Source organism: Eleutherodactylus coqui, chromosome 4 (assembly GCF_035609145.1).
Source record: "Eleutherodactylus coqui strain aEleCoq1 chromosome 4, aEleCoq1.hap1, whole genome shotgun sequence".
Lineage (NCBI taxonomy): Eukaryota > Metazoa > Chordata > Amphibia > Anura > Eleutherodactylidae > Eleutherodactylus > Eleutherodactylus coqui.
In genome coordinates, this window is record NC_089840.1 from 82747063 (window position 1) to 82764629 (window position 17567).

Below are 17567 nucleotides of genomic sequence, written 5' to 3' on the forward strand. Positions count from 1 at the left end.
TCAGGGCCAACCCTACTTATACTAATAAAAATAAAAACCTAGGACACCGCATTATCCAACTTACAAAAACATCTACCTAACATTTTTGGGGGTATACTTCGCTAACTTAAACTTATTAAGAAAATACAATTCGCCTGTGAGATGCTAAAGCACAGGGTCCACTCCTGTTCAGGAACATCGCTATGGCTCTAGGGATTTAAGGAGTAGAGTCCAAACTGCCTCAACATCTCAAGGGCCCCCGTTTTGACGGAGACAAGCCTGTCAATTTTCTAGACCACCAAAAAGAGAAAAATGTATTTAACAACAAGTATGCAGTCCGTCAAGATATGCACACATGGTGTTAAAAAAACCAACGGCGCACCTCCAACCCCTTTCGCCGGCCTATCCATTTCCAGAATTGATTGATGTACTTATCACACCAACATCACCTATTAACTAGGTAAAACAATTGCAAATTTTCTGATGGTCTAGAAAGTTTGACAGTCCAGTCTGCCAGTGTCACAACCTACTTTGCTAAATAAAACTCACTAACATAAATACAGTTCGCCCATGAGATTCTATCGCACATCAAAGCCTCCCTTCCTTCTGATGGAAAGGGGAACTCAACACTCGACCTCTGGTGGGGAGTGGAATTCAAGGAGTGGAGACCAACGCGCATCAGCATCACAAGGGAGCCCATTCTAATGGAGACAATGTCCTCCGCCCGTTCCCAAAACATTGAGGGGCCGCTCAAAGGAAAGGGACAGTCGAACCGCAGCTACCGACGGTCGTCTCCATCCTGTATTTAGTTTAACTCCTCATCCTAACTTTCAGGGCCAACCCTACTTATACTAATAAAAATAAAAACCTAGGACACCGCATTATCCAACTTACAAAAACATCTACCTAACATTTTTGGGGGTATACTTCGCTAACTTAAACTTATTAAGAAAATACAATTCGCCTGTGAGATGCTAAAGCACAGGGTCCACTCCTGTTCAGGAACATCGCTATGGCTCTAGGGATTTAAGGAGTAGAGTCCAAACTGCCTCAACATCTCAAGGGCCCCCGTTTTGACGGAGACAAGCCTGTCAATTTTCTAGACCACCAAAAAGAGAAAAATGTATTTAACAACAAGTATGCAGTCCGTCAGGATATGCACACATGGTGTTAAAAAAACCAACGGCGCACCTCCAACCCCTTTCGCCGGCCTATCCATCTCCAGAATTGATTGATGTACTTATCACACCAACATCACCTATTAACTAGGTAGAAAAATTGCAAATTTTCTGATGGTCTAGAAAGTTTGACAGTCCAGTCTGCCAGTGTCACAACCTACTTTGCTAAATAAAACTCACTAACATAAATACAGTTCGCCCATGAGATTCTATCGCACATCAAAGCCTCCCTTCCTTCTGATGGAAAGGGGAACTCAACACTCGACCTCTGGTGGGGAGTGGAATTCAAGGAGTGGAGACCAACGCGCATCAGCATCACAAGGGAGCCCATTCTAATGGAGACAATGTCCTCCGCCCGTTCCCAAAACATTGAGGGGCCGCTCAAAGGAAAGGGACAGTCGAACCGCAGCTACCAACGGTCGTCTCCATCCTGTATTTAGTTTAACTCCTCATCCTAACTTTCATGCATACCCTACTTATACTAATAAAAATAAAAACATAGGACACCGCATTATCCAACTTACAAGAACATCTACCTAACATTTTTTGGGTTATAGTTTGCTAACTTAAACTTATTAAGAAAATACAATTCACCTGTGAGATGCTAAAGCACAGGGTCCACTCCTGTTCAGGAACATCGCTATGGCTCTAGGGATTTAAGGAGTAGAGTCCAAACTGCCTCAACATCTCAAGGGCCCCCGTTTTGACGGAGACAAGCCTGTCAATTTTCTAGACCACCAAAAAAAGAAAAATGTATTTAACAACAAGTATGCAGTCCGTCAAGATATGCACACATGGTGTTAAAAAAACCAACGGCGCACCTCCAACCCCTTTCGCCGGCCTATCCATCTCCAGAATTGATTGATGTACTTATCACACCAACATCACCTATTAACTAGGTAAAAAAATTGCAAATTTTCTGATGGTCTAGAAAGTTTGACAGTCCAGTCTGCCAGTGTCACAACCTACTTTGCTAAATAAAACTCACTAACATAAATACAGTTCGCCCATGAGATTCTATCGCACATCAAAGCCTCCCTTCCTTCTGATGGAAAGGGGAACTCAACACTCGACCTCTGGTGGGGAGTGGAATTCAAGGAGTGGAGACCAACGCGCATCAGCATCACAAGGGAGCCCATTCTAATGGAGACAATGTCCTCCGCCCGTTCCCAAAACATTGAGGGGCCGCTCAAAGGAAAGGGACAGTCGAACCGCAGCTACCGACGGTCGTCTCCATCCTGTATTTAGTTTAACTCCTCATCCTAACTTTCATGCATACCCTACTTATACTAATAAAAATAAAAACATAGGACACCGCATTATCCAACTTACAAAAACATCTACCTAACATTTTTGGGGGTATACTTCGCTAACTTAAACTTATTAAGAAAATACAATTCGCCTGTGAGATGCTAAAGCACAGGGTCCACTCCTGTTCAGGAACATCGCTATGGCTCTAGGGATTTAAGGAGTAGAGTCCAAACTGCCTCAACATCTCAAGGGCCCCCGTTTTGACGGAGACAAGCCTGTCAATTTTCTAGACCACCAAAAAGAGAAAAATGTATTTAACAACAAGTATGCAGTCCGTCAGGATATGCACACATGGTGTTAAAAAAACCAACGGCGCACCTCCAACCCCTTTCGCCGGCCTATCCATCTCCAGAATTGATTGATGTACTTATCACACCAACATCACCTATTAACTAGGTAAAAAAATTGCAAATTTTCTGATGGTCTAGAAAGTTTGACAGTCCAGTCTGCCAGTGTCACAACCTACTTTGCTAAATAAAACTCACTAACATAAATACAGTTCGCCCATGAGATTCTATCGCACATCAAAGCCTCCCTTCCTTCTGATGGAAAGGGGAACTCAACACTCGACCTCTGGTAGGGAGTGGAATTCAAGGAGTGGAGACCAATGCGCATCAGCATCACAAGGGAGCCCATTCTAATGGAGACAATGTCCTCCGCCCGTTCCCAAAACATTGAGGGGCCGCTCAAAGGAAAGGGACAGTCGAACCGCAGCTACCGACGGTCGTCTCCATCCTGTATTTAGTTTAACTCCTCATCCTAACTTTCAGGGCCAACCCTACTTATACTAATAAAAATAAAAACCTAGGACACCGCATTACCCAACTTACAAAAACATCTACCTAACATTTTTTGGGGTATACTTCGCTAACTTAAACTTATTAAGAAAATACAATTCGCTTGTGAGATGCTAAAGCACAGGGTCCACTCCTGTTCAGGAACATCGCTATGGCTCTAGGGATTTAAGGAGTAGAGTCCAAACTGCCTCAACATCTCAAGGGCCCCCGTTTTGACGGAGACAAGCCTGTCAATTTTCTAGACCACCAAAAAGAGAAAAATGTATTTAACAACAAGTATGCAGTCCGTCAGGATATGCACACATGGTGTTAAAAAAACCAACGGCGCACCTCCAACCCCTTTCGCCGGCCTATCCATCTCCAGAATTGATTGATGTACTTATCACACCAACATCACCTATTAACTAGGTAGAAAAATTGCAAATTTTCTGATGGTCTAGAAAGTTTGACAGTCCAGTCTGCCAGTGTCACAACCTACTTTGCTAAATAAAACTCACTAACATAAATACAGTTCGCCCATGAGATTCTATCGCACATCAAAGCCTCCCTTCCTTCTGATGGAAAGGGGAACTCAACACTCGACCTCTGGTGGGGAGTGGAATTCAAGGAGTGGAGACCAACGCGCATCAGCATCACAAGGGAGCCCATTCTAATGGAGACAATGTCCTCCGCCCGTTCCCAAAACATTGAGGGGCCGCTCAAAGGAAAGGGACAGTCGAACCGCAGCTACCGACGGTCGTCTCCATCCTGTATTTAGTTTAACTCCTCATCCTAACTTTCAGGGCCAACCCTACTTATACTAATAAAAATAAAAACCTAGGACACCGCATTATCCAACTTACAAAAACATCTACCTAACATTTTTGGGGGTATACTTCGCTAACTTAAACTTATTAAGAAAATACAATTCGCCTGTGTGATGCTAAAGCACAGGGTCCACTCCTGTTCAGGAACATCGCTATGGCTCTAGGGATTTAAGGAGTAGAGTCCAAACTGCCTCAACATCTCACGGGCCCCCGTTTTGATGGAGACAAGCCTGTCAATTTTCTAGACCACCAAAAAGAGAAAAATTTATTTAACAACAAGTATGCAGTCCGTCAGGATATGCACACATGGTGTTAAAAAAACCAACGGCGCACCTCCAACCCCTTTCGCCGGCCTATCCATCTCCAGAATTGATTGATGTACTTATCACACCAACATCACCTATTAACTAGGTAAAAAAATTGCACATTTTCTGATGGTCTAGAAAGTTTGACAGTCCAGTCTGCCAGTGTCACAACCTACTTTGCTAAATAAAACTCACTAACATAAATACAGTTCGCCCATGAGATTCTATCGCACATCAAAGCCTCCCTTCCTTCTGATGGAAAGGGGAACTCAACACTCGACCTCTGGTGGGGAGTGGAATTCAAGGAGTGGAGACCAACGCGCATCAGCATCACAAGGGAGCCCATTCTAATGGAGACAATGTCCTCCGCCCGTTCCCAAAACATTGAGGGGCCGCTCAAAGGAAAGGGACAGTCGAACCGCAGCTACCGACGGTCGTCTCCATCCTGTATTTAGTTTAACTCCTCATCCTAACTTTCAGGGCCAACCCTACTTATACTAATAAAAATAAAAACCTAGGACACCGCATTATCCAACTTACAAAAACATCTACCTAACATTTTTGGGGGTATACTTCGCTAACTTAAACTTATTAAGAAAATACAATTCGCCTGTGTGATGCTAAAGCACAGGGTCCACTCCTGTTCAGGAACATCGCTATGGCTCTAGGGATTTAAGGAGTAGAGTCCAAACTGCCTCAACATCTCAAGGGCCCCCGTTTTGATGGAGACAAGCCTGTCAATTTTCTAGACCACCAAAAAGAGAAAAATGTATTTAACAACAAGTATGCAGTCCGTCAGGATATGCACACATGGTGTTAAAAAAACCAACGGCGCACCTCCAACCCCTTTCACCGGCCTATCCATCTCCAGAATTGATTGATGTACTTATCACACCAACATCACCTATTAACTAGGTAAAAAAATTTCAAATTTTCTGATGGTCTAGAAAGTTTGACAGTCCAGTCTGCCAGTGTCACAACCTACTTTGCTAAATAAAACTCACTAACATAAATACAGTTCGCCCATGAGATTCTATCGCACATCAAAGCCTCCCTTCCTTCTGATGGAAAGGGGAACTCAACACTCGACCTCTGGTGGGGAGTGGAATTCAAGGAGTGGAGACCAACGCGCATCAGCATCACAAGGGAGCCCATTCTAATGGAGACAATGTCCTCCGCCCGTTCCCAAAACATTGAGGGGCCGCTCAAAGGAAAGGGACAGTCGAACCGCAGCTACCGACGGTCGTCTCCATCCTGTATTTAGTTTAACTCCTCATCCTAACTTTCAGGGCCAACCCTACTTATACTAATAAAAATAAAAACCTAGGACACCGCATTATCCAACTTACAAAAACATCTACCTAACATTTTTTGGGGTATACTTCGCTAACTTAAACTTATTAAGAAAATACAATTCGCCTGTGAGATGCTAAAGCACAGGGTCCACTCCTGTTCAGGAACATCGCTATGGCTCTAGGGATTTAAGGAGTAGAGTCCAAACTGCCTCAACATCTCAAGGGCCCCCGTTTTGACGGAGACAAGCCTGTCAATTTTCTAGACCACCAAAAAGAGAAAAATGTATTTAACAACAAGTATGCAGTCCGTCAGGATATGCACACATGGTGTTAAAAAAACCAACGGCGCACCTCCAACCCCTTTCGCCGGCTTATCCATCTCCAGAATTGATTGATGTACTTATCACACCAACATCACCTATTAACTAGGTAAAAAAATTTCAAATTTTCTGATGGTCTAGAAAGTTTGACAGTCCAGTCTGCCAGTGTCACAACCTACTTTGCTAAATAAAACTCACTAACATAAATACAGTTCGCCCATGAGATTCTATCGCACATCAAAGCCTCCCTTCCTTCTGATGGAAAGGGGAACTCAACACTCGACCTCTGGTGGGGAGTGGAATTCAAGGAGTGGAGACCAACGCGCATCAGCATCACAAGGGAGCCCATTCTAATGGAGACAATGTCCTCCGCCCGTTCCCAAAACATTGAGGGGCCGCTCAAAGGAAAGGGACAGTCGAACCGCAGCTACCAACGGTCGTCTCCATCCTGTATTTAGTTTAACTCCTCATCCTAAGTTTCAGGGCCAACCCTACTTATACTAATAAAAATAAAAACCTAGGACACCGCATTATCCAACTTACAAAAACATCTACCTAACATTTTTGGGGGTATACTTCGCTAACTTAAACTTATTAAGAAAATACAATTCGCCTGTGAGATGCTAAAGCACAGGGTCCACTCCTGTTCAGGAACATCGCTATGGCTCTAGGGATTTAAGGAGTAGAGTCCAAACTGCCTCAACATCTCAAGGGCCCCCGTTTTGACGGAGACAAGCCTGTCAATTTTCTAGACCACCAAAAAGAGAAAAATGTATTTAACAACAAGTATGCAGTCCGTCAAGATATGCACACATGGTGTTAAAAAAACCAACGGCGCACCTCCAACCCCTTTCGCCGGCCTATCCATTTCCAGAATTGATTGATGTACTTATCACACCAACATCACCTATTAACTAGGTAAAACAATTGCAAATTTTCTGATGGTCTAGAAAGTTTGACAGTCCAGTCTGCCAGTGTCACAACCTACTTTGCTAAATAAAACTCACTAACATAAATACAGTTCGCCCATGAGATTCTATCGCACATCAAAGCCTCCCTTCCTTCTGATGGAAAGGGGAACTCAACACTCGACCTCTGGTGGGGAGTGGAATTCAAGGAGTGGAGACCAACGCGCATCAGCATCACAAGGGAGCCCATTCTAATGGAGACAATGTCCTCCGCCCGTTCCCAAAACATTGAGGGGCCGCTCAAAGGAAAGGGACAGTCGAACCGCAGCTACCGACGGTCGTCTCCATCCTGTATTTAGTTTAACTCCTCATCCTAACTTTCAGGGCCAACCCTACTTATACTAATAAAAATAAAAACCTAGGACACCGCATTATCCAACTTACAAAAACATCTACCTAACATTTTTGGGGGTATACTTCGCTAACTTAAACTTATTAAGAAAATACAATTCGCCTGTGAGATGCTAAAGCACAGGGTCCACTCCTGTTCAGGAACATCGCTATGGCTCTAGGGATTTAAGGAGTAGAGTCCAAACTGCCTCAACATCTCAAGGGCCCCCGTTTTGACGGAGACAAGCCTGTCAATTTTCTAGACCACCAAAAAGAGAAAAATGTATTTAACAACAAGTATGCAGTCCGTCAGGATATGCACACATGGTGTTAAAAAAACCAACGGCGCACCTCCAACCCCTTTCGCCGGCCTATCCATCTCCAGAATTGATTGATGTACTTATCACACCAACATCACCTATTAACTAGGTAGAAAAATTGCAAATTTTCTGATGGTCTAGAAAGTTTGACAGTCCAGTCTGCCAGTGTCACAACCTACTTTGCTAAATAAAACTCACTAACATAAATACAGTTCGCCCATGAGATTCTATCGCACATCAAAGCCTCCCTTCCTTCTGATGGAAAGGGGAACTCAACACTCGACCTCTGGTGGGGAGTGGAATTCAAGGAGTGGAGACCAACGCGCATCAGCATCACAAGGGAGCCCATTCTAATGGAGACAATGTCCTCCGCCCGTTCCCAAAACATTGAGGGGCCGCTCAAAGGAAAGGGACAGTCGAACCGCAGCTACCAACGGTCGTCTCCATCCTGTATTTAGTTTAACTCCTCATCCTAACTTTCATGCATACCCTACTTATACTAATAAAAATAAAAACATAGGACACCGCATTATCCAACTTACAAGAACATCTACCTAACATTTTTTGGGTTATAGTTTGCTAACTTAAACTTATTAAGAAAATACAATTCACCTGTGAGATGCTAAAGCACAGGGTCCACTCCTGTTCAGGAACATCGCTATGGCTCTAGGGATTTAAGGAGTAGAGTCCAAACTGCCTCAACATCTCAAGGGCCCCCGTTTTGACGGAGACAAGCCTGTCAATTTTCTAGACCACCAAAAAAAGAAAAATGTATTTAACAACAAGTATGCAGTCCGTCAAGATATGCACACATGGTGTTAAAAAAACCAACGGCGCACCTCCAACCCCTTTCGCCGGCCTATCCATCTCCAGAATTGATTGATGTACTTATCACACCAACATCACCTATTAACTAGGTAAAAAAATTGCAAATTTTCTGATGGTCTAGAAAGTTTGACAGTCCAGTCTGCCAGTGTCACAACCTACTTTGCTAAATAAAACTCACTAACATAAATACAGTTCGCCCATGAGATTCTATCGCACATCAAAGCCTCCCTTCCTTCTGATGGAAAGGGGAACTCAACACTCGACCTCTGGTGGGGAGTGGAATTCAAGGAGTGGAGACCAACGCGCATCAGCATCACAAGGGAGCCCATTCTAATGGAGACAATGTCCTCCGCCCGTTCCCAAAACATTGAGGGGCCGCTCAAAGGAAAGGGACAGTCGAACCGCAGCTACCGACGGTCGTCTCCATCCTGTATTTAGTTTAACTCCTCATCCTAACTTTCATGCATACCCTACTTATACTAATAAAAATAAAAACATAGGACACCGCATTATCCAACTTACAAAAACATCTACCTAACATTTTTGGGGGTATACTTCGCTAACTTAAACTTATTAAGAAAATACAATTCGCCTGTGAGATGCTAAAGCACAGGGTCCACTCCTGTTCAGGAACATCGCTATGGCTCTAGGGATTTAAGGAGTAGAGTCCAAACTGCCTCAACATCTCAAGGGCCCCCGTTTTGACGGAGACAAGCCTGTCAATTTTCTAGACCACCAAAAAGAGAAAAATGTATTTAACAACAAGTATGCAGTCCGTCAGGATATGCACACATGGTGTTAAAAAAACCAACGGCGCACCTCCAACCCCTTTCGCCGGCCTATCCATCTCCAGAATTGATTGATGTACTTATCACACCAACATCACCTATTAACTAGGTAAAAAAATTGCAAATTTTCTGATGGTCTAGAAAGTTTGACAGTCCAGTCTGCCAGTGTCACAACCTACTTTGCTAAATAAAACTCACTAACATAAATACAGTTCGCCCATGAGATTCTATCGCACATCAAAGCCTCCCTTCCTTCTGATGGAAAGGGGAACTCAACACTCGACCTCTGGTAGGGAGTGGAATTCAAGGAGTGGAGACCAATGCGCATCAGCATCACAAGGGAGCCCATTCTAATGGAGACAATGTCCTCCGCCCGTTCCCAAAACATTGAGGGGCCGCTCAAAGGAAAGGGACAGTCGAACCGCAGCTACCGACGGTCGTCTCCATCCTGTATTTAGTTTAACTCCTCATCCTAACTTTCAGGGCCAACCCTACTTATACTAATAAAAATAAAAACCTAGGACACCGCATTACCCAACTTACAAAAACATCTACCTAACATTTTTTGGGGTATACTTCGCTAACTTAAACTTATTAAGAAAATACAATTCGCTTGTGAGATGCTAAAGCACAGGGTCCACTCCTGTTCAGGAACATCGCTATGGCTCTAGGGATTTAAGGAGTAGAGTCCAAACTGCCTCAACATCTCAAGGGCCCCCGTTTTGACGGAGACAAGCCTGTCAATTTTCTAGACCACCAAAAAGAGAAAAATGTATTTAACAACAAGTATGCAGTCCGTCAGGATATGCACACATGGTGTTAAAAAAACCAACGGCGCACCTCCAACCCCTTTCGCCGGCCTATCCATCTCCAGAATTGATTGATGTACTTATCACACCAACATCACCTATTAACTAGGTAGAAAAATTGCAAATTTTCTGATGGTCTAGAAAGTTTGACAGTCCAGTCTGCCAGTGTCACAACCTACTTTGCTAAATAAAACTCACTAACATAAATACAGTTCGCCCATGAGATTCTATCGCACATCAAAGCCTCCCTTCCTTCTGATGGAAAGGGGAACTCAACACTCGACCTCTGGTGGGGAGTGGAATTCAAGGAGTGGAGACCAACGCGCATCAGCATCACAAGGGAGCCCATTCTAATGGAGACAATGTCCTCCGCCCGTTCCCAAAACATTGAGGGGCCGCTCAAAGGAAAGGGACAGTCGAACCGCAGCTACCGACGGTCGTCTCCATCCTGTATTTAGTTTAACTCCTCATCCTAACTTTCAGGGCCAACCCTACTTATACTAATAAAAATAAAAACCTAGGACACCGCATTATCCAACTTACAAAAACATCTACCTAACATTTTTGGGGGTATACTTCGCTAACTTAAACTTATTAAGAAAATACAATTCGCCTGTGTGATGCTAAAGCACAGGGTCCACTCCTGTTCAGGAACATCGCTATGGCTCTAGGGATTTAAGGAGTAGAGTCCAAACTGCCTCAACATCTCACGGGCCCCCGTTTTGATGGAGACAAGCCTGTCAATTTTCTAGACCACCAAAAAGAGAAAAATTTATTTAACAACAAGTATGCAGTCCGTCAGGATATGCACACATGGTGTTAAAAAAACCAACGGCGCACCTCCAACCCCTTTCGCCGGCCTATCCATCTCCAGAATTGATTGATGTACTTATCACACCAACATCACCTATTAACTAGGTAAAAAAATTGCACATTTTCTGATGGTCTAGAAAGTTTGACAGTCCAGTCTGCCAGTGTCACAACCTACTTTGCTAAATAAAACTCACTAACATAAATACAGTTCGCCCATGAGATTCTATCGCACATCAAAGCCTCCCTTCCTTCTGATGGAAAGGGGAACTCAACACTCGACCTCTGGTGGGGAGTGGAATTCAAGGAGTGGAGACCAACGCGCATCAGCATCACAAGGGAGCCCATTCTAATGGAGACAATGTCCTCCGCCCGTTCCCAAAACATTGAGGGGCCGCTCAAAGGAAAGGGACAGTCGAACCGCAGCTACCGACGGTCGTCTCCATCCTGTATTTAGTTTAACTCCTCATCCTAACTTTCAGGGCCAACCCTACTTATACTAATAAAAATAAAAACCTAGGACACCGCATTATCCAACTTACAAAAACATCTACCTAACATTTTTTGGGTTATAGTTTGCTAACTTAAACTTATTAAGAAAATACAATTCACCTGTGAGATGCTAAAGCACAGGGTCCACTCCTGTTCAGGAACATCGCTATGGCTCTAGGGATTTAAGGAGTAGAGTCCAAACTGCCTCAACATCTCAAGGGCCCCCGTTTTGACGGAGACAAGCCTGTCAATTTTCTAGACCACCAAAAAAAGAAAAATGTATTTAACAACAAGTATGCAGTCCGTCAAGATATGCACACATGGTGTTAAAAAAACCAACGGCGCACCTCCAACCCCTTTCGCCGGCCTATCCATCTCCAGAATTGATTGATGTACTTATCACACCAACATCACCTATTAACTAGGTAAAAAAATTGCAAATTTTCTGATGGTCTAGAAAGTTTGACAGTCCAGTCTGCCAGTGTCACAACCTACTTTGCTAAATAAAACTCACTAACATAAATACAGTTCGCCCATGAGATTCTATCGCACATCAAAGCCTCCCTTCCTTCTGATGGAAAGGGGAACTCAACACTCGACCTCTGGTGGGGAGTGGAATTCAAGGAGTGGAGACCAACGCGCATCAGCATCACAAGGGAGCCCATTCTAATGGAGACAATGTCCTCCGCCCGTTCCCAAAACATTGAGGGGCCGCTCAAAGGAAAGGGACAGTCGAACCGCAGCTACCGACGGTCGTCTCCATCCTGTATTTAGTTTAACTCCTCATCCTAACTTTCAGGGCCAACCCTACTTATACTAATAAAAATAAAAACCTAGGACACCGCATTATCCAACTTACAAAAACATCTACCTAACATTTTTGGGGGTATACTTCGCTAACTTAAACTTATTAAGAAAATACAATTCGCCTGTGTGATGCTAAAGCACAGGGTCCACTCCTGTTCAGGAACATCGCTATGGCTCTAGGGATTTAAGGAGTAGAGTCCAAACTGCCTCAACATCTCAAGGGCCCCCGTTTTGATGGAGACAAGCCTGTCAATTTTCTAGACCACCAAAAAGAGAAAAATTTATTTAACAACAAGTATGCAGTCCGTCAGGATATGCACACATGGTGTTAAAAAAACCAACGGCGCACCTCCAACCCCTTTCACCGGCCTATCCATCTCCAGAATTGATTGATGTACTTATCACACCAACATCACCTATTAACTAGGTAAAAAAATTTCAAATTTTCTGATGGTCTAGAAAGTTTGACAGTCCAGTCTGCCAGTGTCACAACCTACTTTGCTAAATAAAACTCACTAACATAAATACAGTTCGCCCATGAGATTCTATCGCACATCAAAGCCTCCCTTCCTTCTGATGGAAAGGGGAACTCAACACTCGACCTCTGGTGGGGAGTGGAATTCAAGGAGTGGAGACCAACGCGCATCAGCATCACAAGGGAGCCCATTCTAATGGAGACAATGTCCTCCGCCCGTTCCCAAAACATTGAGGGGCCGCTCAAAGGAAAGGGACAGTCGAACCGCAGCTACCGACGGTCGTCTCCATCCTGTATTTAGTTTAACTCCTCATCCTAACTTTCAGGGCCAACCCTACTTATACTAATAAAAATAAAAACCTAGGACACCGCATTATCCAACTTACAAAAACATCTACCTAACATTTTTTGGGGTATACTTCGCTAACTTAAACTTATTAAGAAAATACAATTCGCCTGTGAGATGCTAAAGCACAGGGTCCACTCCTGTTCAGGAACATCGCTATGGCTCTAGGGATTTAAGGAGTAGAGTCCAAACTGCCTCAACATCTCAAGGGCCCCCGTTTTGACGGAGACAAGCCTGTCAATTTTCTAGACCACCAAAAAGAGAAAAATGTATTTAACAACAAGTATGCAGTCCGTCAGGATATGCACACATGGTGTTAAAAAAACCAACGGCGCACCTCCAACCCCTTTCGCCGGCTTATCCATCTCCAGAATTGATTGATGTACTTATCACACCAACATCACCTATTAACTAGGTAAAAAAATTTCAAATTTTCTGATGGTCTAGAAAGTTTGACAGTCCAGTCTGCCAGTGTCACAACCTACTTTGCTAAATAAAACTCACTAACATAAATACAGTTCGCCCATGAGATTCTATCGCACATCAAAGCCTCCCTTCCTTCTGATGGAAAGGGGAACTCAACACTCGACCTCTGGTGGGGAGTGGAATTCAAGGAGTGGAGACCAACGCGCATCAGCATCACAAGGGAGCCCATTCTAATGGAGACAATGTCCTCCGCCCGTTCCCAAAACATTGAGGGGCCGCTCAAAGGAAAGGGACAGTCGAACCGCAGCTACCAACGGTCGTCTCCATCCTGTATTTAGTTTAACTCCTCATCCTAAGTTTCAGGGCCAACCCTACTTATACTAATAAAAATAAAAACCTAGGACACCGCATTATCCAACTTACAAAAACATCTACCTAACATTTTTGGGGGTATACTTCGCTAACTTAAACTTATTAAGAAAATACAATTCGCCTGTGAGATGCTAAAGCACAGGGTCCACTCCTGTTCAGGAACATCGCTATGGCTCTAGGGATTTAAGGAGTAGAGTCCAAACTGCCTCAACATCTCAAGGGCCCCCGTTTTGACGGAGACAAGCCTGTCAATTTTCTAGACCACCAAAAAGAGAAAAATGTATTTAACAACAAGTATGCAGTCCGTCAAGATATGCACACATGGTGTTAAAAAAACCAACGGCGCACCTCCAACCCCTTTCGCCGGCCTATCCATTTCCAGAATTGATTGATGTACTTATCACACCAACATCACCTATTAACTAGGTAAAACAATTGCAAATTTTCTGATGGTCTAGAAAGTTTGACAGTCCAGTCTGCCAGTGTCACAACCTACTTTGCTAAATAAAACTCACTAACATAAATACAGTTCGCCCATGAGATTCTATCGCACATCAAAGCCTCCCTTCCTTCTGATGGAAAGGGGAACTCAACACTCGACCTCTGGTGGGGAGTGGAATTCAAGGAGTGGAGACCAACGCGCATCAGCATCACAAGGGAGCCCATTCTAATGGAGACAATGTCCTCCGCCCGTTCCCAAAACATTGAGGGGCCGCTCAAAGGAAAGGGACAGTCGAACCGCAGCTACCGACGGTCGTCTCCATCCTGTATTTAGTTTAACTCCTCATCCTAACTTTCAGGGCCAACCCTACTTATACTAATAAAAATAAAAACCTAGGACACCGCATTATCCAACTTACAAAAACATCTACCTAACATTTTTGGGGGTATACTTCGCTAACTTAAACTTATTAAGAAAATACAATTCGCCTGTGAGATGCTAAAGCACAGGGTCCACTCCTGTTCAGGAACATCGCTATGGCTCTAGGGATTTAAGGAGTAGAGTCCAAACTGCCTCAACATCTCAAGGGCCCCCGTTTTGACGGAGACAAGCCTGTCAATTTTCTAGACCACCAAAAAGAGAAAAATGTATTTAACAACAAGTATGCAGTCCGTCAGGATATGCACACATGGTGTTAAAAAAACCAACGGCGCACCTCCAACCCCTTTCGCCGGCCTATCCATCTCCAGAATTGATTGATGTACTTATCACACCAACATCACCTATTAACTAGGTAGAAAAATTGCAAATTTTCTGATGGTCTAGAAAGTTTGACAGTCCAGTCTGCCAGTGTCACAACCTACTTTGCTAAATAAAACTCACTAACATAAATACAGTTCGCCCATGAGATTCTATCGCACATCAAAGCCTCCCTTCCTTCTGATGGAAAGGGGAACTCAACACTCGACCTCTGGTGGGGAGTGGAATTCAAGGAGTGGAGACCAACGCGCATCAGCATCACAAGGGAGCCCATTCTAATGGAGACAATGTCCTCCGCCCGTTCCCAAAACATTGAGGGGCCGCTCAAAGGAAAGGGACAGTCGAACCGCAGCTACCAACGGTCGTCTCCATCCTGTATTTAGTTTAACTCCTCATCCTAACTTTCATGCATACCCTACTTATACTAATAAAAATAAAAACATAGGACACCGCATTATCCAACTTACAAGAACATCTACCTAACATTTTTTGGGTTATAGTTTGCTAACTTAAACTTATTAAGAAAATACAATTCACCTGTGAGATGCTAAAGCACAGGGTCCACTCCTGTTCAGGAACATCGCTATGGCTCTAGGGATTTAAGGAGTAGAGTCCAAACTGCCTCAACATCTCAAGGGCCCCCGTTTTGACGGAGACAAGCCTGTCAATTTTCTAGACCACCAAAAAAAGAAAAATGTATTTAACAACAAGTATGCAGTCCGTCAAGATATGCACACATGGTGTTAAAAAAACCAACGGCGCACCTCCAACCCCTTTCGCCGGCCTATCCATCTCCAGAATTGATTGATGTACTTATCACACCAACATCACCTATTAACTAGGTAAAAAAATTGCAAATTTTCTGATGGTCTAGAAAGTTTGACAGTCCAGTCTGCCAGTGTCACAACCTACTTTGCTAAATAAAACTCACTAACATAAATACAGTTCGCCCATGAGATTCTATCGCACATCAAAGCCTCCCTTCCTTCTGATGGAAAGGGGAACTCAACACTCGACCTCTGGTGGGGAGTGGAATTCAAGGAGTGGAGACCAACGCGCATCAGCATCACAAGGGAGCCCATTCTAATGGAGACAATGTCCTCCGCCCGTTCCCAAAACATTGAGGGGCCGCTCAAAGGAAAGGGACAGTCGAACCGCAGCTACCAACGGTCGTCTCCATCCTGTATTTAGTTTAACTCCTCATCCTAAGTTTCAGGGCCAACCCTACTTATACTAATAAAAATAAAAACCTAGGACACCGCATTATCCAACTTACAAAAACATCTACCTAACATTTTTGGGGGTATACTTCGCTAACTTAAACTTATTAAGAAAATACAATTCGCCTGTGAGATGCTAAAGCACAGGGTCCACTCCTGTTCAGGAACATCGCTATGGCTCTAGGGATTTAAGGAGTAGAGTCCAAACTGCCTCAACATCTCAAGGGCCCCCGTTTTGACGGAGACAAGCCTGTCAATTTTCTAGACCACCAAAAAGAGAAAAATGTATTTAACAACAAGTATGCAGTCCGTCAAGATATGCACACATGGTGTTAAAAAAACCAACGGCGCACCTCCAACCCCTTTCGCCGGCCTATCCATTTCCAGAATTGATTGATGTACTTATCACACCAACATCACCTATTAACTAGGTAAAACAATTGCAAATTTTCTGATGGTCTAGAAAGTTTGACAGTCCAGTCTGCCAGTGTCACAACCTACTTTGCTAAATAAAACTCACTAACATAAATACAGTTCGCCCATGAGATTCTATCGCACATCAAAGCCTCCCTTCCTTCTGATGGAAAGGGGAACTCAACACTCGACCTCTGGTGGGGAGTGGAATTCAAGGAGTGGAGACCAACGCGCATCAGCATCACAAGGGAGCCCATTCTAATGGAGACAATGTCCTCCGCCCGTTCCCAAAACATTGAGGGGCCGCTCAAAGGAAAGGGACAGTCGAACCGCAGCTACCGACGGTCGTCTCCATCCTGTATTTAGTTTAACTCCTCATCCTAACTTTCAGGGCCAACCCTACTTATACTAATAAAAATAAAAACCTAGGACACCGCATTATCCAACTTACAAAAACATCTACCTAACATTTTTGGGGGTATACTTCGCTAACTTAAACTTATTAAGAAAATACAATTCGCCTGTGAGATGCTAAAGCACAGGGTCCACTCCTGTTCAGGAACATCGCTATGGCTCTAGGGATTTAAGGAGTAGAGTCCAAACTGCCTCAACATCTCAAGGGCCCCCGTTTTGACGGAGACAAGCCTGTCAATTTTCTAGACCACCAAAAAGAGAAAAATGTATTTAACAACAAGTATGCAGTCCGTCAGGATATGCACACATGGTGTTAAAAAAACCAACGGCGCACCTCCAACCCCTTTCGCCGGCCTATCCATCTCCAGAATTGATTGATGTACTTATCACACCAACATCACCTATTAACTAGGTAGAAAAATTGCAAATTTTCTGATGGTCTAGAAAGTTTGACAGTCCAGTCTGCCAGTGTCACAACCTACTTTGCTAAATAAAACTCACTAACATAAATACAGTTCGCCCATGAGATTCTATCGCACATCAAAGCCTCCCTTCC